The following is a 24,691-nucleotide window of genomic DNA, read 5'->3' as shown; positions in this document are numbered from 1 at the left end:
AAGCCCTTCTGAGGAATATAACAGTTTTTACAATCTAACAATGATAAAAATTGAACTTACGGGCATCATTGACGAAATGAAAGAAGAAGGATGGATAAAATACGTAAACAGATTTTTCGTTAAGTATTGATGTATGGAATGTCTGTGATATTTCACAAAAAGGGATAAGTAACTTCGACCAGAAGATGCTTGATGAAAAAACACGCGGAAGAAGACTCAATTACCGTTCGTGACTGTTGGAGGTCCACATAAAAAATGATATAGAATTGAAGTCGAAACGAAGTACATTCATTTTTTAAGAAATTGACAACTGATATAGTGCATAAACAATGATCCAATACTGTTTTAATGTTTTCAAACACATTGTCCTGATTAATATAATAAAAAAGGCCCGATGTTACTGCTTTAGTTAAGCAGCTAGAAAATCGTTTCGTTTCGATTGTTAAATGTGTTCATGGGAATACTTATTGTTAGAGAAATACCGAGCTATTTGGCACAATTAACATACTGGATTCGTATTCCAAAGGAAAAAAGGTAAAAGTTCCCGTCTTGGTGACTAAAAGTGAAACTTTTCGTATTATCCTTATGTCACATCGAACGTCAGAAACGTTTCTTCAGTAAAACCCCTTGTAGAGTAACTCGTCTATCATTGATCTGATGCACTATACTGCTTGTGACAGCTTTCTCCATTCGGAAAGAAGTCAGATGAAAAAGGAACACAAATCATTTTTCGTTCGCAGTTCGTTTTCTAATGTCTGGTTTATAGTATTATAAGGGTTCCTCGGTGACGTATTCGAGTAAACGTATTTAGTGGGTTAAGGGAAGTGTTCGAGTCACATTTTAATGAAACATCACGTGTTTGCCGAAACGTATTTAACTCTACGTATTTTTAAATAGCTTAGATGAGACGAATGTGACGTAAGTACAAATTTTCGATGAAATTGCAGCACTGTTCTTAAGAGAACGGTGCGAAGTGATGGTCTAGTTTCAAAGGATACCTAGTGGTTAAATGCGTGACTAGCTTGTAATGACAGACCATTTATTGACGTATCGCAAAGATAGTAAATGCATTATGGTAAAACGTATTGGCAACTGATTAATCATTACCAAACTGATGAGAATTTTCGTAGATGTGGAACGTTGAAGTACGATACAAGCCACAGTTTGTCTGATATGGCACGCAGGTTAATTACCGAATCTAAAAGTCTGTGGGAAGAGCAAGTGAATCTCACATTAGCACTTCCGGTATCATTGGAAACCAAAGTCCCTCGAGGAGAAGAGCTCTCAGAGCTACTCATAAATGTATCGCGATTCCCTTGGGACTCTTCACTGTGCACAATACACATTAATGCGTTGAGGGAGGCCGTATTGTGTTTGCCGCAGCTACCAGGGAATCCCAGAAAGTGTGTTTCCAACGCGTTTCTTGGGTTCCGAGACAGAACAGTCGACAAAGCATCTTCATTTCCGTAGACAGCAAGACTGTTTATCCTTATTTTGTAAATGCTCTCAACTCCCATTATATATGTAAACGATACGATTTGCTGGAAAGAATAATAATTGCCTGCCTATCCTGTACAAAAATTACAATTGATGTAAGATCAAAAGTTTCTATTTTGTTGGTTTTTGTTAAAATCAACTAAATGCAGAATGTAACTTGCCCCCTTATATTATGAGCCGTTAACAATGCGGAGACTTAATTTTTCTAAGTAGTTCCATCAGTATTTTAGTGGGTAATTTTTCTTATTGTTAATGCCCAAATAATTTTGAAATATTTCCTTTAATTTTCTGTCAACGTTTTAAACGTCGGCTACCATTTGATTATAGAGCTATATTGAGAATAAGACTGGCAATATGGTTCAAACTTAACGACATAGCTTCTACGGAGTGAGCAGGTAACTTTTTTCAGTGACAACTCCGAGAAGAAAGTTTGGTACAGGTAGTGTTAAACTTCGCGGAACAAATAAATAACTGATATCACGTATTTATTACTTACATTAGACGATAACTAAGAAAAAGAATTTACTATTGCCAACCTTTGAAATACCTAGATCAGATAGACAACAAACTGTTCGTGGTGAATTAAAATGTACTTGTAAAAGTCATTTATTCCTCTGTTATTTGTTTATATCAGTGTTACTTACCTGTGCTCTTATCCATGGTGACACAGACCTTTGAAATTTACTCCTGTATATACTTGCAAAAAGAAAGCAGTAGCTATTCTAGTTTTCTGTAGATGAGAATCAGTGATTATATAATGTTCCATTACAACTTAAAATCGTCGATGGAGCTGTTTCGTCGAGCATTGTCTATGATGTATATTGCAGAGGTAATAGCTAACCGTTGCATTTTGGAGCTCAGAAAGAGAGCAATAATTATCACACGCAGAAATATAAGACGAATTTGTGGTTTCTAAAATTAATGTAGGTACTTGTCGGCCAGATAACGGAATACGTTATTTCATCGTCTTATAATTGTCAACATCGGTTTAATATAGCTAAGAGTGCTGCTAAAATTACATATGAATAAATAGGTCACTAGGAACTGATTTAATTACAGTACTGTCCAGTATGCGTATGAAAGACAGACATGAAACATCCCACGAGGTGTTAGTCACTGTTAAAACTGCGATATGCGGTGTAGAAACTGATCATCTATCGGGTGTAATTTACGGTGTGATCCGTGGCAATGGCATCACTGATGGTAATGCGTGATTGATGATGTAGCGTTTTACGCGCCAGGCGAAGCCTAAGAAAGAGAGACCGCAGCGATTCCACTGGTAGTGTCAGTTGAGTACTTTTTATCGGAAACCAGAGTTGAATCGTTGGTAATATGACGTGACGCTTTGCATGAAATATAATGTCTGAGAGTCTTAGAATTCGTCGAGTAACTAATTTTGACCTAAGTGGAGAAAATTTATTGAGTAACATTTAGCTTTAGTGGCACCGTTATTTTGTGTGGCATAGTAATTTACATTAAGATTCGTTCTTCATTTACTGTCCAGTTGCCTTTAGGAACACTGTTCTTCTGCTCATCAGGCACTTGGTGCCTGGCTGATTTGGTCAGTATCACTTCAGAATATTTTAAGATTCGGTGGGACAATTATCATTTATTTTGTTAATAGAATTTTAACTGACTTCAGTATTATGTATAATGTGAGGGATGTGATCCGCTGCTTGTGAATCATCGAATCTTTTATAATCTTCTACTTTTTTAATGACTGAATATTTTATCTGTCAGGTGAAGCAATTTTTAAAAACATTTATGCAGGCAACACGTCTAATAAATATGCAGTGCCAAAACTAAATGCAGATTATGATGGCTAGTGGGAATTAATAATTAAGGCGACCATAAACAATGACTCTATCACTTGGAGTATATCTGCCATCAAACACTTTGGCTTGAAAACACTACCTCAACAGTATCAACAAATTTCCTTGTTTCCTTAACAACCTTTGGGAAACGGGGCTATCGTTGTGTACAGATATACCGCAACAGATCGCGTATTATTCGCTTTATTGACTAGTTTCGCTAATGAGACTCAAACATCCTCATGTATGTGGAAACTACAGTAATCTCATGAAATGTTATATATTAAAAAAATCTACCGGTGTTCTGTTAACACTTCATTTACATAGCTAGCAGCAGCTGTTCGTGAAATATTTCAATTTACCCTCAAACACGTAGATAATTACTAAAATCCCTCTTACAACAAGGTAATTTACATTCATTGTCATGGTCGCAATTTGAGGTACCACTCGGCACCAAAAAGTGATGTGAGTTGAATCTGCAAAGTATACTGTATGCTCATTGCCCGGTTGTATGATCTAAAGCACAGCTAGGAAAGTTATCACATCTCGCAGGCAATGTAAGGGCCATGTCGACATATACAAAGAGGGAAGTTGTTACATCACATAGACCGCGTTCACACTGAAGAAAAGAATTTGAGAAAGAAACCGTGAAATGTTTTGTGACATGGTTTGCCTATAGCTGAGAAATGAAAATGATTAGAGAAACATTTTACATGTCTTCGAATGATCCTGAGGCGCTCATACTTTAGTGATGTAAAGGGACGACGTCAAGAGACCACTGAGTAAAATTCCACAAGACGAAGATACTCTAGTACTCTTTCAAGTTCTTGGAATATAAGTTAAACATTGAAATTTGATCCTCCATCGGCACCTCAACTACTGTGAATGATGCCGAACATAATTCAAAGTTCCGTCAAATGTTTGTCTAATTTATTTTAATTCTTTCGTTTGGACACATCATTTTACAAAACATTGGACCATTGTTTTCTAACTTTTAATTTCCATGGTTCGTTCAGAATAATTGAAATACCATATGTTAAAAATCGACCAAAGTTCTATTATTATGAAGATCGTGTGGATCAAGAAAAATAGAGAAGTTTTACCATTCATCTATCATTTACAGCAGCTATTCGTGAAATATTTCAGTTAACCGTCAGAACACAAATTAAGTTTTTCTTAACTCCCCTGATTACTTTAAAGCAATTAAACGTTGCTTTGCCAATCTAGACCTCACACTGATCGATTTGATATCCCTTTTGTCCTTGTCTCACTTTTCGTCTGGCTATGAAAATTTGGACAAAAATTCGATGCGTAATTTGTAGGGAGCCTTGTTTCCGCTCCGTTCTAAAATGTATCTGTAGAAGCTAGCACGATAATATTAAAAAAAAAAAAAATAACACGCAACACACATTACAGTCTCGTACCTATCCCAGTTGCAGTTTTTGTGAAAGTCTTTGGGTAGTCAGTTTTATTGTAATTCCATAGTTGTTCCTGTGGGAAAGTGACTAATAGAAGTACACTACTATGTGCACTCTTGTCTGATTAAAATATGGTAAAATATTAAACTGTGGCAGGAGGAACCCTATAGTTTCGTGGTCAACTATCGCTTCGTATGTAAAAATAGATCAAAAGCATTATGATCATCGCTTATACGGACGTTAACTTGTATTGTTCGACGTTACAGTTATATTACATATGTGAATGCTCCTAAAATTTAAGTAAGGTGTCTAAAATCTACCGAAGCACACTAACAAAAGTTGTAAGTGGATCGATAAGAACTAATAACGACTGTTGATAGTTGTATTAGCTTGAATACGTACATACTTAGTCGAGCGTGAACATGGTTCATGGAATGTAACAACTTCCGTCTTTGTTTATGTCGACACGGCTCTTACTTATGCAGTGAGATGTAATTTTTCGGTAGGCCGCTGTGGCCGAGCTGTTCTAGGCGCTTCAGTCCGCAACCGCGCGACTGCTAAGGTCGCAGGTCCCAATCGTGCCTCGGGCATGGATGTGGGTGATGTCCTTAGGTTACTTAGTTTTACGTAGTTCTAAGTTCTAGGGGACTGATGACCTCAGATGTTAAGTCCCATAGTGCTCAGAGCCATTTGAACCATTTTGTAATTTTTCCAGGTGTGATCCGTGCTCGTGCACACGGCCAATGAGCTTACAGTAAACTTTGCAGATCCATCTCACAATATTTTTTGTTAGCAGTGGTGTCAAGTGGTTATTTAAATTTCTAACGTGTTGCCACCAGGGCAATGAATATAAGATACCGTAGCGTAAGTCGAGTTTTCATATATAACTTTGTCCAATACTGTGGTTATATACTGCAATTTCCACAGATCTCTCACGTCTGGTGGACGAAACTACGCAATAAATTAAAGCTGGATTGACTATCGATATTATTCTTAATCTTGTTCTGCTCCAGTTCCCGTACCACAAAACTTAAGGCCAGAGACGACGTTTTACCTCTTATTAGAGAAGTAAACACAGCGTCTGAATGTGTAAAAAAAGTGTGGCCGACCGCGACTCATTCTCAGCTTGCTGCCTTTCAGAAGCAATATGCTATCAACTGCGCTTCCTGAGGAAGCTCGACGCCCACACGTAAATATTCAAATTGATGGTTGTTTCTCTCCGCGCCATCCAAATCAGTATCCACTGTTTTATCGTAAATAACCACCACAAGCTGCTAAAAGTTTTTCTTTTATTATTCTGTAACTAGAATTAGACTCGAACTATAATCCGAAAGCGTGCTTAAAAGAAATTCGCGAACCAGCAGGAAGTGCTACGGTCGCAGGTTCGAATCCTGCCTCGGGCATGGATGTGTGTGATGTCCTTAGGTTAGTTAGGTTTAAGTAGTTCTAAGTTATAGGGGACTGATGACCTCAGATGTTAAGTCCCATAGTGCTCAGAGCCATTTGATTTGAACCAGCAGTAAGTGCGGAATCTAGAAATATACAACAACTGTCAAAGTATCGCTTCCGTAGGGACTGTGAATACAGGACATTTAAGCACTCTCTTTTCCCGGGCTGCAAACGAGAATGGAATGGGAAGAAGCTGTAACAGGAAGCACCCTCTGTCATGCACCTCACAGTAGTTTGCAGCGTACAGGCATAGCTACAGATGTGGACACAGATGAAGAAAAAAAAATCTTGATTATCCCTCCTTTAGCTGAGAATAGGTGTCATCAGACGAAATAATGCTTCCGGTGCTACAGATGTAGAATAGGGTACGAAAACGTGGACTATGCGAACTAGAATTAGCCACTCGATTTGTTAACTAATCTGAGTGCTCTATTGTGGTGAAAGCGAGCGTACAGTTCCAGAGTGATGCTGGTTGGCAGACGGTATTCTACGGGTAACAGAATGGTCTGTAAATGTCAGGTAAAACGAATTTATGCTCCTCGCTTGCTAAAGAAGCAGCAACAACAGCAGTAACTCTTTTGCATGTAAGAACCGGTTGCAACTTATGTGTCTGGCAAAACTACAGACGCAGTTGTGGTCAGCTTCTTAACATTAGGTGCTGTTGATAAGTGGAGCTGCGTATGCAGCCTTATTTAAGTCTTGGTAAAGCTTTTGTGACTGTACCAGAATAAATCTTATAAAACACTATCAACCCCAAAACAAATGAAAGTGAGGGAGAGAGAGAGACAGAGAGAGAGAAAGAGAGAGAGAGAGAGAGAGAGAGAGAGAGAGAGAGGGAGAGAGAGAGTAAAAATGATTGGGAAAATATTATTTTTTACAGAGATAGTGCGCAGAAATTGACAGTGGAAAATCTCTATTAAGAGTAACTTGATATACTTTTGGATTTTCCGGTGCGATTTCCCAATGGATCTAGTGCCTTCCAGGCTCGCCGCTCCGGGAATTGACTAGCAGATGGACATCTAGAACGATCCCTGGTCTTACTCGTTCTGTTGTCGACGCTATATGAAGAGCGCTGGGGCATGGAGGAAATTTTCTCTGGACTTGTGTCTCACTAGGGGTGGGGAGGGAGGTTGTTCCTGACATCCCAATACTGAGATCTTATAAATTAATGCAAAGAGTGCGTATTTATGTTGGGTAAAGACAAAGTGCACCTGACTATGATATCTTAGGGAGTAAATACTAGCTCAGTTTGTTCAGATATTCAGCTGAGTCAGTTTGAAAACGGACAGAAGACTGTATGTATTAACGTTATCCAAAGGGGAGACGCATTTCTCTTTGCTTCATGTCTTGTTTTATCAGTGAACGACACCTCTCTTCAGAAACGTGTTTATATTTAAACCTATATACTAATGGCTGAGGCGCTGTTCAGGCTAGGATTTGGGGAGAATCGATGGTAAGGGTGATTTGATTTATCATCCAAATGCATGTCAGTTAGAGCTTGCGTGAAGAAAAAGAAATTGTGGGTGGTACTGTACTTTCATGTGCCTGTAAATTCTCTTAATGTCATAGTTAGTTCTCTTCTTTCATCTCTTTTGATGATTTTGCAAATATTTTTTATGCACTGCAGAGCAATGGATTTGTATGAGATTACAAATTTTCGCTACTGTTTAACATAAGACTCACATGATATGAATTTGATGCAGATCAACAATTCTTTCTTGCTCTGCCATTTCCACATAGAAGTGTCATTAATCAAATGGCGAGCTTTCTTCTACGTATAAAACTAAAGCAAAACGCCGTACTTAAGTTCTTTAAACTCACGGCACCGATGAAGCTGTATGTTCGGAAATAACTAATTTTCTCATATCAGGCAAAACGTGATATGCTGTCTACCATATATTCGATATTTTCACCTTGTGTAGTAGTATACGTAGTCTCCGATTGTTCGATACGACCTGAGCTGTAAAACGTTTCCACTTGTTTTTCTACAATCTCTTGTTTGTTGTTGTTGTTGTTGTTGCGGTCTTCAGTACGAAGACTGGTTTGATGCAGCTTTCCAGGCTAATCTGTCCTGAGAAAATCTTTTCACCCCCGAATAACTACTTCATCGAAACTTCCTGTCAGACTAAAACTGTATGCCGGATGGAGACTCGGACTCGGGACCTTTGCCTTTCGCGGACAAGTGCTCTACCAACTGAGCTACCCAGGCACGACTCACGCCCCCTCCTCACAGCTTTACTTCCACCAGTACCTCGTTTCCTACTTTCCAAACCTCAAAGCTATGAGGACGGGGCGTAGTCGTGCATGGGTAGCTTAGTTGGTAGAGCACTTGCCCGCGAAAGGCAAAGGTCCCGAGTTCCAGTCTCGCTCAGAACCTCAGTTTTAATCTGCCAGGAAGTTTCATATCAGTGCACACTCCGCTCCAGAGTGAAAATCTCATTCTGGGAACTACTGCATCCTTTATCCGTTTGAAGCGCCTTACTGTCTTCGTCCCTAGGTCTTCCTCTGCTGTTTTGTACCTTTCACACTTTCCTCCATTACCAAACTGAAAATTTTTTGATGTTTCACGATATGCACTATCAAGAATTTCCTCTTTCGCCAGTTCTTTTTAGCGACTTCTGATTAGTTATCTGATCTACCCGTCTAACCTTCAGCATCCTTCTGTAGCAATTTATTTCAAAAGTTTCCGCTCTCATCTTGTCTGAACTGCATTTATTTTTTCAGTTCTCTAACGGAGCTAGATGTGGGGCTCTCATATCAAGTCAATCATATTTTGAATTAGGGAATTATCAGAAATACCGGAAAAATACAGATTACCGTATAAATAGTAGGAGAGGTGCAAATAAGAAAAGGAAAAAAATGGGCATAAGTCTATAACATTTTCGGTAACAGAGGATTAATTGCAGTTTAAGATGAACACGGGTACAGCGTTAAGTAATTGCTGTTATTTCTCCAAAGAGTTTCGGATTTCGCGTGTTCTTGAAAGTGGAAAAAGTGGAGGCAATTACACACAGTGGACGGCCTCCAACATAAACAGTTTCTTGTAGAGGAGGAAGCGATCTTCAGTGATTTGTGTACGCTACTGATGTGGTAATGATACATATAGGGACAGATGTGAGCGGTTGTGATAAGTGAGGAGACAGGGGGACATGAACAGTAAACGAAAATTCCACCTTCAGTCTGCGAATAACCAGAGTGATAACCAGGTACTCTATAACGAAGGGGAATATTTTCATGCCAAGAAACTCACGAATCACATTTTTTCTGGAGATGAACACCATGAACTACGAACATTAGCATTATTATTCCAAATGAGCTTAAATGAATCGCAGCGTGATCCATATGAAGATAATTAAGCTCTCTCCCTGTAATTATGTTATTGCTTTCGGAATGGTAAACGACATCCGCATACGCGCCTTTGTGCAAAGTTGTTTGTGAACTCTTATTGTCTTCTGCAAGGACGAAAATACGACTTTATTGCATGTATTGACGAAACAGAATGGCTAAATATGTCACGTTACAACCTGTCAATGAAGATTTTACCATACCGAAAGCTAGAAACTTCACTGTTTGTAATCCCCGACAGAATCAAGCGACGTTATTTGCACGTCTCTCGAAATCAAACAGCTGTGCACTGGCTATAAACTCAACCCTGCTCTTCATTTTATTTTCTGTTTTAGCCTATATCATTTTCATCCTTTGTTTGATATACGATAGTTACAGTGTCATCTAAGCGAAGTTAAGACACGCTACTTGGCAGAAATACGAAACATGTTACCCCGCAGCAAGGATCCATCGTCTTACCACTCTGCTAACTTGTTTCATCACGCGTGAAACTTCGCCGCTCTATATTGTCCCAGGAACCGACAGCTGCCGATTTTTTGCACGTGCCTCTTACGTCCATTAGGGAAGGGCAACGGAAAGATCTTCTACGAGATCTGTCTTGCTCTTGTGTTAACGATGGTAGTGTCATTGTTTTTATGTGTGGAGCTTCTGATATATTTTCTTCTGTAAAACTGCGCCGTAGAATTTCTTTCAGCAATTGGAAGTTGTGTTTTTTGTTGACATGACGTGTTTTTCTACGACTAGCTGCCCTTTCGACTTAAGACTACTCAACCGTTTGGCGTGTTCAGTATTTTATGCTCTTGTGTGACACACGAATAATCTATTTTTGTATTAGCGAAACGCGCAGTGTATCGGTCGTATCCGTTACCCTAAATTTATTCGTATTCTGACTGAAGTGAAAGAGGTCCGCGAATATCTAGCATAAGTTATAAAACATGTTTCGGCTTCGGTTAGTTTTATAAAAAAACAATAGTTTATCACAAAGTATTTCGACAGCATGCTATCAGTTTTAGGTCCCATATGTTCATAGTACAGCATTCACAGTGGTTCCCATTTCCTTGAAGCGCTTGCTTGTTGTCTAGAATGCTCGTTACAACAGCAATGTGCTAAGAGTGTAGTTTAAAGCAAGGAAATCGCTTCACCATCATGTTATAGGTGCAGAAGTTGGGCAAGTATTCAAAACGTAAGCGACTGAAGACGACAACGCCCTTTCAGACAGGTCGAACAAATTAACTTTCGTAATGAAAGTTACCGAAGAGAAAAAAGTGTATAAATTTTCCATACGTTTTGAGGTTTTGACTGTATTCTATTTTTCACATTCCGTAGCGACGTAAGGTTTGGTAACATCAGTATAATATACTCAGGTAATTTTTTACAAATTAGCACCCTGTTGTGTGTAATAATTATTTGGAGCAAAATGATATTTTATACACGTTCAAACTGCATTCGGAAGTCCTGTGTTTAAACACGAGATGTTCTATTTTGTTCCTCGTGATTTTCTTGAGTAGTTGTATATTTACTATTGACTAATTTATGCCAAAAAAAGGAAGTAAACCTCTCCATTACTAAAATAATCGTTCGTGTCTCCGATTAGCTAAGACATTTTACATACCACAGGCACAGAACGTTACCATGGCCGCCTACTTGTGTGAGCTCCAGGAAGCAATAGCGCGATGTACTGATAATTAAAACAGATTGTCAAGAACGTGAAGTTCACCGTACGTCTGAGCAGTTTTGTGAAACGTTTCCACTATCGTAAAAGGTGAAACGGAAAAACTTACCTGAACAATTTTTGTGTAAAGTTTTTCTTTGCACGAAACTATTCCTTTGTAAAGAACATCTAAACTAGAAACGGAGCGTTCAGGTTATATTAGAAGGAAAAAGATAATAATGAATGTAATATTGGAATAAAAAAAAGAGTAACACATGTATGAAAGTAAGCGTAAGTTATCACGTCTTACATGGAGCTAAGAACAGTGTAGACAACATTTCTCAAGTAAATACTGTACTTCTAGGTTTCTAAAACATTTTAAATATGAACAAACAGTTTTTCTAGGAATACAATAGTATTTTATTTGAAATTGGTCTGCATCGTTAGACAGATTACGGAATTTCTTCAGTGTATATGTGGTTTCATGATTCCAAATAAATGACCAGCTGTTCAATTGGGACTGTTTATGCGTGTTACCCTTGGTCACTGCGGTAGATATGATAAGGCGCTGTAAAATAGCGTTAGCTTGCCATTCTAGAACGGTTTTCAACCACTGGAATAACCTGATGTAAGAATGGTTCTTATCAACAATTTTAGACTGTATGCCAGCAAGGACGTAAAGTGCAGATCAACCAGGCGTACCTTCACACAGAATCCAAATTTTGCTTACAATCTATCTCGGTCTATAGCAACCTCTTCGCAGGGCGTATTACGTATAAACTCTTAAGAGGGAATGCCGAAATGCGGAATTCAGAATTTCATCATGAAACGCTAGTCTTGGAAATAACTTCGATAAACTTTGCAAAACAATTCATAACAGAACAGAGAACAACTTATACAAAAATAAAGGCACGGAACCAATAATTTTGTGGGTTACGAGGATTTTTGTGGTTTAACTATTCCTCAAAAATGACAGGTGCTACAGCTTTGTAAGTTTAGCAGTTTTTTTGCTGAAGAACTTATGGGACAATATTTTCATCTGTGTTCTCGTATGAGGAATAACCGTTTATAGTTTGGTGATACATTTAAGTTTACTGATACATGAAATTTATAGGTAAGTCTAAGGGCGTAGTAGAAAATTTTCTACGTGTACTTGAAAGTGAACGTAACAGGAAATCAAGAAACAAGATCTGAAACGCTTTTTAAAATACCTCTAAAATTAAGCAGAACTGCACTTTTCTTCCTCCTTCTTTTCTGTATCTTTCACATCTCTCCTCTTTATCTGGTTTCCTTGACTGGATCCTGAATAAAAATTCCTGATCACAGAAAATTTATGATGCAATAAGCATCTAACACTGTCAGGATGGGCGCTGTGTTCGCACAAGAATCAAACTTAAGCCTGTTAATAGCTTCTATTCTTTCCTTGATACCATCACTGAACACCAAGCAAACATGAAAACAACAATTTTAATGTCGTTACAAGCAGCAAATAATTTTAGGGCATGTCTTCAGATCGACTAATTGTAACCTTCCATCGTTTACCTTGTTTTCGTTGAGTGCATATCTATTATAGGCCAACTTTAGTCACCATTTGTTAGTATATGGCTTTTCCATATGTGGCACTTGCACAAGAGGCACTCATTATACACTCAGTATTTTTCAATCCATCAACCGCCAGTACTCAATGGTTTGTTAATTGTAGTATGACTTCCAAATTTCTTCTCGATACATTGGTATGGTTTTCAGATGTACGATCAGTTGGTTCTGAAACGTATGTATGTTAACAGATGGGGATATTCAGCCACCAAACAGTTGTTAAAATTCATGGTGAAACCTTCAGCTGTCCTTTATTTTGCACAACTCGCTACCAGTTTCGGTCAGTGACCATTATCAAGCTAGGCTGGCATGAATGGCAGGAAAGTTATACCATAATTTGAACAAAAGTAATTTGCTCTTTTGAGCCCACTGTAGTTCGTAAAAAAATTTTCACAAGTTTTCGGTATTGTACACAGTTATTATTGTGAAAAATTTTTACGTACTATGGTGGCCTCAAAAGAGCAAATTACGTGTGTTCAAATTATAGTATAACTTTCCTACCGTTTATGCCAGCTAAGCTTGATAACGGTCATTGACCGAAACTAGTAACGAATTGTGCAAAATAAAGGACAGCTGAAGGTTTCACCATTAATTTTTATGATTATGAAACGCATTTGTTTCGTTTCCTAGACGGAAATGATTTCCTACACTGAGTTATTTTTCACTTTATAAAACCCATTAGAATTCCTTTAGTTTACTGAATGCTAACAAACAATCACTAATTGAAAACCAAATTAAGTAAGTCAACTGACTTCAAAGGCAAATCACAAACAGCTTTGCTGTATACAAGGGAAACTCAACAAATTCCCGACCAAAGCTATTTGACAAGAGCATTCAGAAAATATGCCTAAGTCATGGACAGCACGTCGCTTCCTGGATTCGGGGAGACCCGTCAGCCTCAGATCAAATCCGCTCAGCGTATTAACGACGGGCGACGGTGTGTCGGCCAGGCTGGATGCGGTTTTTAGGCGGTTTCTCAGATCCGACTATATGAATACCGGGTTGATACCACGTCCCTCACAGTTATTTGACTTGCAAACATCTCGAAAATATTCTCAAACTTTCAAATGGAACAGCACTTATCGCGGACAGACGACAGATGGGGTACACAGATTCTGTCCTAGAGTGGGAAAGGGGGGGGGGGAGGCAAGGATTGGCCACTAACAGTGCCAAATCCAGAATAATATGCCGACCCCGTAAGACAGGGATAAGGCAAAAAAAAAAAAAACACTAGTTTACAAAATACCGTTACAGAAACAACAGAAATAATCTACTGTATACCGTATTTTCGATCCAAAGCAAAATCACTGCCTCGTTCCGCGTCGAAGACAACAGTGAAATACTGGGTAGCGAAGAAAATGTAAATATAAAATTTAAGATCACCATTCCTCATGTCAATTTTAATACCGGACGGTACTACAAACACCGCTGTCAAACCATCTGCCTCCCTTCTCTCTGTGAGTGTGACGTAGGAGGATATGGTTGTTCACGAAGGTCCCAAGAGACAACGCGGTAACTACAACGGCTGTTAGCAGCCCATATACTTTATTCACGTAAGAGAAAAACGTACTGAAGCCTAATCACCTCTGAATATATTCTTAGTTGTATCAGTTCTCAAAGGGAGGACCAATTAAAGTGTTTAGTTCATTACTCTGATTCAGCAACTTGGGACCGTAAGTTAAACAATTTACATCACATACTAGAAATCCTGACTGGTGAGGCAAGAGTGCGGGGTCATTTTGTACGTCTTTCTCGAATAACTCGAATCATAGCCTACAACGGAATTGTATCGTTAATTTTTTTTGTATAGTACTAATAGTTTACGGGCAGCGAGGGAGAGAACATGAACATCTTGCACGTGGTTTTTGAAGGTCAGATTTAACGTTGCGGGTGGCATAAAACGACGTTGGTAGAGGCAGCTGAATCACTTATCCACCTGAGGTCTGAACGTGTATTAAAGTATCACGCAAAAATTTGAAATAAATCGGTCAAAAACTTTGGCTAACAACATTTTGTCTTTATATGGGAATCTCGAAATGACAGATTAACTTCACGTTACTCTAATGAAAACCTGGACAAAGAGAAAATATATAGCTTACGTCCTTACGAATATTTATTAAGTATTACGTAAAAAATTGAAGTAAGTCAGCCAAGTACTTTTCGAGGTTTGCTAACATGTTAAAAAGAGATGTGTCTTTATATGCCAGTGTAAATTACACTGTTAAATGTTAATAATCATTTATGCAACTGGTAAATGTTAGTCATCACATGATTTTCCTACCAGTTATGGCGTATGTACGAAATTGTAATGGCCGTTTGGCTCATGCGGACGACCATTTTCAGTAAAGAAACGAAAAGTGATGAAAACAATTGAGGCATATGACAACGAGATCGCCAGACTGGGGTGCGTCCACAGATTTGTCAGAAAAATATTCGATCACGTAACTTTAAGAATATGTTCCAAGGACGTCAAATTAATTTATGAACTTACATCTTGAAAAAACATCATTTGCCTTATTTAACATCAACAGAGGATACATTATATGCCGACGATATTGCAGTTGTGAGATACGTACTTAATAATGGCTTCAATGTAAGAGGTAAAAAGAAAAATGAATTAAGGATGTGTTTAGACGTAGAAATTATTAGTGTTCATGTGTGTAAGTGGGCGTACTTGATTCTTAGAACCCTAAAAATGATATATTTACATCGTTTTTAAATAAGTAAATGTAATTGTCCGTAATGAATGGTCCAATGAAACGAAAAAGTGATTAATCTGCAGTTTACGAAGAATATTAACTTACGTGCGAGAAAGGGAGCGCGCATTTCTACACACATCAAAACAGTTCTGTATCACCTCGGTTCCGGGAGTTCCGGAACCTGTACAGAAAATTGGAATAGAGATCAACGTAAACATCATTTCCACCCTTTTTATTGCTCTTGAAAGTCAAACATTGCATGTTGTACCACCATACAGCTAGAACTTCAGAGGTGGTGGTCCACATTGCTGTACACACCGATACTTCTGATACCCACTAGCAAGTCCTCTTGCACTGATGCATGCCTGTGTTCGTCGTGATATACTATCCACAAGTTCGTCAAGGCACTGTTGGTCCAGATTGTCCCACTTCTCAACAGCGATTCGGCGTAGATCCCTCAGAGTGCTCGCTGGGTCACTTCGTCCACAAACAGCCCTTTTCAATCTATCCCAGGCATGTTCGATAGGGTTCATGTCTGGAGAACATACTGGCCACTCTAGTCGAGCGATGTCCTCATCCTGAATGAATTCATTCACAAGATGTGCACGATGGGGGCGCGAATTGTAATCCATGAAGACGAATGCCTCTCCAATACGCTGCCGATATGGTTGCACTATCGATCAGGGGTGGCATTCACGTGTCGTACATCCGTTACGGCGCCTTCCATAACCACCAGCGGCGTATGTCGGCCCCACATAATGCCCTCCGAAACATCAGGGAGCCCCCACCTTGCTGCACCCGTTGGACAGTGTGTCTAAGGCGTTCAGCCTGACCAGGTTGCCTCCAAACACGTCACCAACGATTGTCTGGTTGAAGGCATATGCGACACTAATCGGAGAAGAGAAGGTGATGTCACTCGTGAGCGGTCCATTCGGCATGTTGTTGGGCCCATCTACACCGCGCTGCGTGGTGTCGTGGTTGCAAAGATGGAGCTTGCCATGGACGTCGGGAGTGAAGTTGCGCATCATGCAGCTTGTTGCCCACCGTTTGAGTCGTAACGCGACGTCCTGTGGCTGCACGAAAAGCATTATCCAACATAGTGAACATAGTGGCGTTGCTGTCAGGGTTCCTTCGAGCCATAATCCGTAGGTAGCGGTCAGCCACTGTAGTAGTAGCCCTTGGGCGGCAGGAGCGAGGCATATCATCGACAGTTCGTCTCTCTGTGTATCCTTCATAGCTTTGGTTCACTAGAAGCTATAAACACTTCTGAGATGTGCAGGGCATTTGTTTCCCGGCCTCTACTTCCCTCGTTAAGAGCCCTTCCTAGAACAAAGTGCCGGACGCGGTGGCCGTGCGGTTCTAGGCGTTTCAGTCCGGAACCGCGAGACTGCTACGGTCGCAGCTTCGAATCCTGCCTCGGGCATGGATGTGTGTGATGTCCTTAGGTTAGTTAGGTTTAAGTAGTCTAAGTTCTAGGGGACTGATAACCTCAGATGTTAAGTCCCATAGGGCTCAGAGCCATTTCAACCATTTTGAACCTATAACAAAGTAACAAGGCGGAAGCGGTCGAACCTCGTTATTGACCGTCTAAGCATGGTTAAACTACAGACAACACGAGCCGTGTCCCTCCTTCCTGGGGGAATGACTAGAACTGATCGGCTGTCGTACTCCCTCTGTCTAATAGGCGCTGCTCATGCATGGTTGTTTACATCTTTGGGCGGGTTTAGTGACATCTCTGAACAGACAAAGGGACTGTGTCTGTGATACAATATCCACAGTCAACGTCTGTCTTCAGGAGTTCTGAGAACCGGCATGATGCAAAACTTTTTGATGTGCGTAATTTAGAAGCTTATCTGTCGTATTGTCCTTTTATTATTCCTGTATTTGCGGGATTACAAAAATCTTCAGAACCGAAATCAAAATTTAGAGAACTACTACAGTCGAGATAAGTTTCTCTCGAGAAGACAGGAATGATATAGAAGATATAAAGGCTATGGAAAGATGTAGAACATTATATGTCGTTTATAATTCCAAGCTCTTAAAAATGGATGCCGTTCATAATTTTGATCATTTTCAGCACAAAAGATGTGTCTAAGTTTAGATTACAAGAAATACACTATGTCTCGTTGATAAATGATGAACCAATTCAGGCAAAGGGAGAATAGTCCTTCTCGCGTTGTCCTGTCCGACGAGTTTTGCCTTGCTTATTTATTGCAGCATAGACCCTTCCTGTTTCCCCCTATTTTTTGAGCCACTGCCAAAGAATCAGCAAATCATCACAATTTCCAAACTCTTAAGTAACACTTAAACCATTTAATCGTACTTAGGAATGATGATGAAAGCAAACAACTGCATTCATCACATTGTAATTTACACCTCACTTGCAGTGTTTCGGAATAAACGTAGCCATATACGTTATCAGAGTTGTAATATTGGTGGGACTGCGCTTGTTCAACATACGTCATGAGATTATATTAACGTCCTGTCGACAACGAGATTATTAGAGGCATAAGGCGTATCAGGTCATTTATTTCCCGTCCTATGTTAATTAAGATTATTTATTTGTTTCCTTGTTGCTTGCCTCTTTCGTTTGTGCGTGGCAGTCAAACAGTAAGATAGTCAAACAGCCTGCTTTTATCGTGCCAAGTTTCTTACGTCACAGCGCAAATTCCAAGTCAGGTATCGTTGCGTGACTACATTGGTACGTGTAGGAAGTGGTAGCCGGAGGACAGCTAGGCTTACGTAGACACACGCGAAGTCGATTCTATTTTCGTTTCAGGCAGTCTCTCTTGAGTAAACGTCGTCTCGAAATGATGTCCTAACACCACTGGCATAAAGCTTGTGTAATTAGTTTGGAACAAAGGTAATCTGCCAATAAAATATACACTCCTGGAAATGGAAAAAAGAACACATTGACACCGGTGTGTCAGACCCACCATACTTGCTCCGGACACTGCGAGAGGGCTGTACAAGCAATGATCACACGCACGGCACAGCGGACACACCAGGAACCGCGGTGTTGGCCGTCGAATGGCGCTAGCTGCGCAGCATTTGTGCACCGCCGCCGTCAGTGTCCGCCAGTTTGCCGTGGCATACGGAGCTCCATCGCAGTCTTTAACACTGGTAGCATGCCGTGACAGCGTGGACGTGAACCGTATGTGCAGTTGACGGACTTTGAGCGAGGGCGTATAGTGGGCATGCGGGAGGCCGGGTGGACGTACCGCCGAATTGCTCAACACATGGGGCGTGAGGTCTCCACAGTACATCGATGTTGTCGCCAGTGGTCGGCGGAAGGTGCACGTGCCCGTCGACCTGGGACCGGACCGCAGCGACGCACGGATGCACGCCAAGACCGTAGGATCCTACGCATTGCCGTAGGGGACCGCACCGCCACTTCCCAGCAAATTAGGGACACTGTTGCTCCTGGGGTATCGGCGAGGACAATTCGGAACCGTCTCCATGAAGCTGGGCTACGGTCCCGCACACCGTTAGGCCGTCTTCCGCTCACGCCCCAACATCGTGCAGCCCGCCTCCAGTGGTGTCGCGACAGGCGTGAATGGAGGGACGAATGGAGACGTGTCGTCTTCAGCGATGAGAGTCGCTTCTGCCTTGGTGCCAATGATGGTCGTATGCGTGTTTGGCGCCGTGCAGGTGAGCGCCACAATCAGGACTGCATACGACCGAGGCACACAGGGCCAACACCCGGCATCATGGTGTGGGGAGCGATCTCCTACACTGGCCGTACACCACTGGTGATCGTCGAGGGGACACTGAATAGTGCACGGTACATCCAAACCGTCATCGAACCCATCGTTCTACCATTCCTAGACCGGCAAGGGAACTTGCTGTTCCAACAGGACAATGCACGTCCGCATGTATCCCGTGCCACCCAACGTGCTCTAGAAGGTGTAAGTCAACTACCCTGGCCAGCAAGATCTCCGGATCTGTCCCCCATTGAGCATGTTTGGGACTGGATGAAGCGTCATCTCACGCGGTCTGCACGTCCAGCACGAACGCTGGTCCAACTGAGGCGCCAGGTGGAAATGGCATGGCAAGCCGTTCCACAGGACTACATCCAGCATCTCTACGATCGTCTCCATGGGAGAATAGCAGCCTGCATTGTTGCGAAAGGTGGATATACACTGTACTAGTGCCGACATTGTGCATGCTCTGTTGCCTGTGTCTATGTGCCTGTGGTTCTGTCAGTGTGATCATGTGATGTATCTGACCCCAGGAATGTGTCAATAAAGTTTCCCCTTCCTGGGACAATGAATTCACGGTGTTCTTATTTCAATTTCCAGGAGTGTATTTATATTGTGAATGAATAATCGCATGTCGCAGCTTACAAATTAGCAATTTTTTAATATAGGGACATCAGATATGGTTAGCTCGGACTTGAACATCATATATGGATATTATCTAATCAGTCTGGAAATTGATGAGATGCTGCGATATATTCTGAAACAGTAAGATATGACTTCCCGTAACCAGTAAATTATTTTAATTTATTCAGTTCCTAGTCTCCACAGCATCATCAGCATCTGGTCTAACGTAACCGAGTGCCAATGTCTACCTATGGTGAGCCATTGCTATCATATACCATGGCTCGTAAGCTGTGACTTAACTAAGTTCCTGCAGATGATGGTAATCCTATCAAAATTAGTTGTTGACTTAAACAGTCATATACTTGTAAGGGATAGAGGACCTTGTACAAAAATAATGCGCCATAATGGTGTCTATTATATGTACAAACAAAACTGAATGATGAATGACAATGAAACAAGCAAATAATCCTAATAATCAAATGGTTTCCCCAAGACAACGTATTCCGACTGCGTACAACTCCTTACAGCAGAGTCTCCAAGAATCGAAAGCAAATGTATGCACTACAAGACAAACACATTACAGCAGGTGCTCCACATGGCCACCGTTCATGTGACGGCAGATTTTAGCATGTCTATTCACCGATGTCTGTGCCCGTTAAAAACTCCCAGACATTTTTCAAATTTATTGACAACCACGCACAACGCGTTCTCGGAGACTGTCACCCATATCAACAGCGATGGTATACACCACAGGTTTTAAATACACACGAAATAAAAACAAAGGGATCAAGTCGAGGGACCTGGGTCCTATGACATTGTCGAGGCATGGCCGAGACACTTATTGTTGAAACGCTGTTTAGTAGCACTTAGGAATGATGATTAAAGCAAACAACAGCAATTTATCACTTGCAGTGATTCTAAATAAACGTAGCCCTATATATTAACAGTGTTGCAACATTGGTGGGACTGCACTTGTTCAACATACGTCGTGAGACTAGATGTACGTCCCGTCGACAACGAGGTCATTAGAGGCAGAAGGCGTACCAGGGCATGTTTCCCGACCTATGTTTATCAAGATTATTTATTTGTTTCGTTGTCCTTTGCTTGCCGCTTTCGTTTGTGTATGATAGTCAAACAGTATGATAGTCAAACGGCCTGCATTTGTCGTGCCAGGTATCTTACGTTACAACGCAGATTCCAAGTCGGGTTTCGTTACGTGACTACGCTGGTATGTGTAGGAAGTGGTAACCAGGGGCCAACTAGGCTTACGTAGACACACGTGAAGTTGATTCTATTTTCGTTTCAGGCAGTCTCTCCTGAGTAAACGTCGTCTCGAAATAACGCAGTAACGTAGGTTCGTCATTGCCTCAAAGGAGGGCAGATGTTTATTGCTGAAAGCGGTGCGCGTAGGTGTGCTTACCTTGCGGTTGCCCGCTAGGGGATGTCCGAGGCCCCGAGGGAAGTAGACGCTACCTCCCGGGCCACGGCGCCATCTTGGGGGCCTGTAACACAAACAAAACAAGTCATCACTGCAAATCTGGCTGTGGGGTGAGATTCAGTATCCTTGTATAACAACTTCAGTATCAGAATTTGGCCCCTTAGTACGCGATAAAATTCTGCTGGAAAAAAAAGGTAAAAACTCATGTCACTCTAGAACACTGAGGAGACGGCAGCACATGTCAGAAGTGTTTATAGCTTCTTGTAGAATCTGCATCTCGTGGCACTGGCGCTGAAGAACAGTTAACCTTCCATTTATTGGCGTCGCATTGTATAATGCGAAATCGCGACATTCGGCATTGAGGGGGTAAAGGAAATGATACAAAGTTGTCTCTGAGAGATGAAGAGTAAGATTACAAGTATGAAATGTCACGGCCTAACATCGAGACGCTTTTATTTTGCCTCAACTTCTCTGCCAGTTCTGATGCGGACCGCCACGATTATCTTCCTATTTAAATAGCCAGAAATGGAATTTAAACAAGTACGAAAATTATGAAACACGGAAATGGAACGTTCTGCGGAAGTCAAGTTTATAGCAGGACGTGTAATCTGCACATGCTGCACATGCCCAATGCTGCAATTTAAACCTGTGTACAAGAACGAATCGGTTATATTATTCGCATTTAAACGACCAATAACGGAATTTTAACGTATGACGAACATTTGATACACAAAAATAATACATTGAGCAGTTGTAAGGGTAATGGCAAAATGCACAGTGTACACGTATATAACACGTTAAAAACTAATTTCTCCACGCCAAAAAACGTAAAAGATGATGGTAACTTTCTGCCACGTCTTAAATGTAAAACGAGGCAAGTGGTTTGTAATGTTATACAGTTGCTTAATTCAAAATAATTTCACTGACAGTTTCGTCAATGCAGGCAGTACGACGTAGTGCGATATCTGGTTTCACAAACAACATACTTACGATGAGCTATTTTGGTAGATTACTTCCTGGTGCCTCCGTATTCAGAAGGACTTACGCAAAGAGAAGGTTCAAAAATTTAAGGAACGCAGGAAAAAAATTCTCATTGTGATTAAAATTTCCCTTGTAAAACAGTTTTAAAGCTTTGTGGTAAGATGAAGTTGTTTGAAATTGGTATGTTCTTTACTTTGTACTGTTTTATTATCGTCGTTCCTTCATCAGAAAAACCAACATGTGAAAACTAGAATCAGATAAATGAAAATAATGTTTGACATTACTTGGATACAAGTTTATTTGACTTAATTTTAGCAGAAATGTGTAAAGAAGCCAGAAGTACATAATTGTCAGTTTTACACTACACTTAATTTTTGGATTTTCTTCCACTGATGACCTGTAGAAACATAATGAATGTTTTATTACAGTATGATACCACTTGTCATTTCCTAAAGTCCTACCTACAATTTCACACATCTCTAGAAAGATTTTAATCACTTTTTCTGGAAGCCATTTTTTATTTCTCTTACGGAGATTTTCTCGCTTCAGTCTTCTTTCAGTCGTATTTTTCTCAGCCTCAGATTTAGTTGGATTATTTAAATAATGTGGTAGAATGGGGAAAACTCTTAGACTCACACGTAATGTTGGTCGAGGTCGTGGGTACCTCTGTTGATTTCCTTGCAAATCTTTAAAAGTATCAATTGTTATTATGTCCTCTTCCTCAAAATGCTTCGCATAGACCACGGATCGCTTGGAAAGTATTCAACCCTTCCTCGGAATTGTTATCGCCACTGTAACTACAACTGCTTGCTCATTCTGGGACAGTATTTGTCTGGCATCTGAATAGTATTATTTTATTAATAACTAGCTGTACCAGGCTATGCTTTGCTGGGGCTCAGTCTGCTTAAGTGAGAAAGAAAGAATCGAGAAAGCACACGATTGTGATATGTATGAGAACTAATTTCCGTCTCTCCCCTGTCCCTGCCTATCTCCCCCTTCCCCTTTCTTTGTCCATTCCCTCCTCCTTCCTCCCTCTCTCTACATCTTCTCCCCCCCCCCTCTCTCTCTCTCCATCTCTCAGACCGTCACCTCCTGCTCCCTTCCTCTCTCCATCTTCTCCTCCCTCCCTCTTTCTACATATTCTCCTGCCGTCCTCTCTCTGTTCATCTCTTCCTTCCCGTTTTCTAAGTCATTTCCTCCCATCTCACTCTCTAGCTTCTCTTCCCCCTCTTTCTGACTTTGAGCGTTGCTTATTGTCATTGTAAATTCCGATTCTGTAGTAGTATTCTAATCATAACCCAATAACCCATAAATACAAATTTCCTGTTTTTGCTAACAATGTTTCACTATTGTATGTTTTATACGTATTAAAATGTAAGTAGTTTGTATGTGTCTAAAACTTTATTACAGTAACGTATAAAGACTTGAAGTAAATCAGAAACGTACGTCCAGAGATTTTTGGTAACAATGTACATAAATATTTCATATATACCAGATGGCGTTCTAGTAGGTATATAAAAACACTTGAGTATTCGAATGCTGCGTTGTGCCAAATTTTCAAAGCAATTCATGAAGAACTTCCGGAGATTTGAGATTTTGAAGAAACGGACATCTATATTAATTTGTAAGTACATAGAAAGTGTAGATGTTCATAATCGCAACTCACCGAAAGCTTTTGACTGATTGTTTTGAAATTTTGATACAATGTTGCACTGCAAATAGCGCATGTTTTAATTAACCTATTTTCTAAATATATGTAGTACACAAATATACACTCCTGGAAATTGAAATAAGAACACCGTGAATTCATTGTCCCAGGAAGGGGAAACTTTATTGACACATTCCTGGGGTCAGATACATCACATGATCACACCGACAGAACCACAGGCACATAGACACAGGCAACAGAGCATGCACAATGTCGGCACTAGTACAGTGTATATCCACCTTTCGCAGCAATGCAGGCTGCTATTCTCCCATGGAGACGATCGTAGAGATGCTGGATGTAGTCCTGTGGAACGGCTTGCCATGCCATTTCCACCTGGCGCCTCAGTTGGACCAGCGTTCGTGCTGGACGTGCAGACCGCGTGAGACGACGCTTCATCCAGTCCCAAACATGCTCAATGGGGGACAGATCCGGAGATCTTGCTGGCCAGGGTAGTTGACTTACACCTTCTAGAGCACGTCGGGTGGCACGGGATACATGCGGACGTGCATTGTCCTGTTGGAACAGCAAGTTCCCTTGCCGGTCTAGGAATGGTAGAACGATGGGTTCGATGACGGTTTGGATGTTCCGTGCACTATTCAGTGTCCCCTCGACGATCACCAGTGGTGTACGGCAGTGTAGGAGATCGCTCCCCACACCATGATGCCGGGTGTTGGCCCTGTGTGCCTCGGTCGTATGCAGTCCTGATTGTGGCGCTCACCTGCACGGCGCCAAACACGCATACGACCATCATTGGCACCAAGGCAGAAGCGACT

General features: G+C 40.9%; 1 protein-coding gene across 3 annotated transcripts in view; it reads right to left on the bottom strand.

Annotated features, from left to right (window-relative positions):
- Positions 1-24,691, bottom strand: part of LOC126253014 (hornerin) — a 295,500-nt gene that overhangs the window by 215,899 nt on the left and 54,910 nt on the right. For all 3 annotated transcript variants that reach the window (XM_049954067.1, XM_049954070.1, XM_049954071.1), the window contains exon 2: positions 21,212-21,293. The gene's annotated coding sequence lies outside the window, so the exon portion shown is untranslated. The remainder of the gene's footprint in view (positions 1-21,211; positions 21,294-24,691) is intronic.

The sequence above is a fragment of the Schistocerca nitens genome, chromosome 4 (assembly GCF_023898315.1).
Source record: "Schistocerca nitens isolate TAMUIC-IGC-003100 chromosome 4, iqSchNite1.1, whole genome shotgun sequence".
NCBI classification, from domain to species: domain Eukaryota; kingdom Metazoa; phylum Arthropoda; class Insecta; order Orthoptera; family Acrididae; genus Schistocerca; species Schistocerca nitens.
Note: the sequence above shows the minus strand (reverse complement) of the source record. Positions and strands in the feature narration are given on the sequence as shown.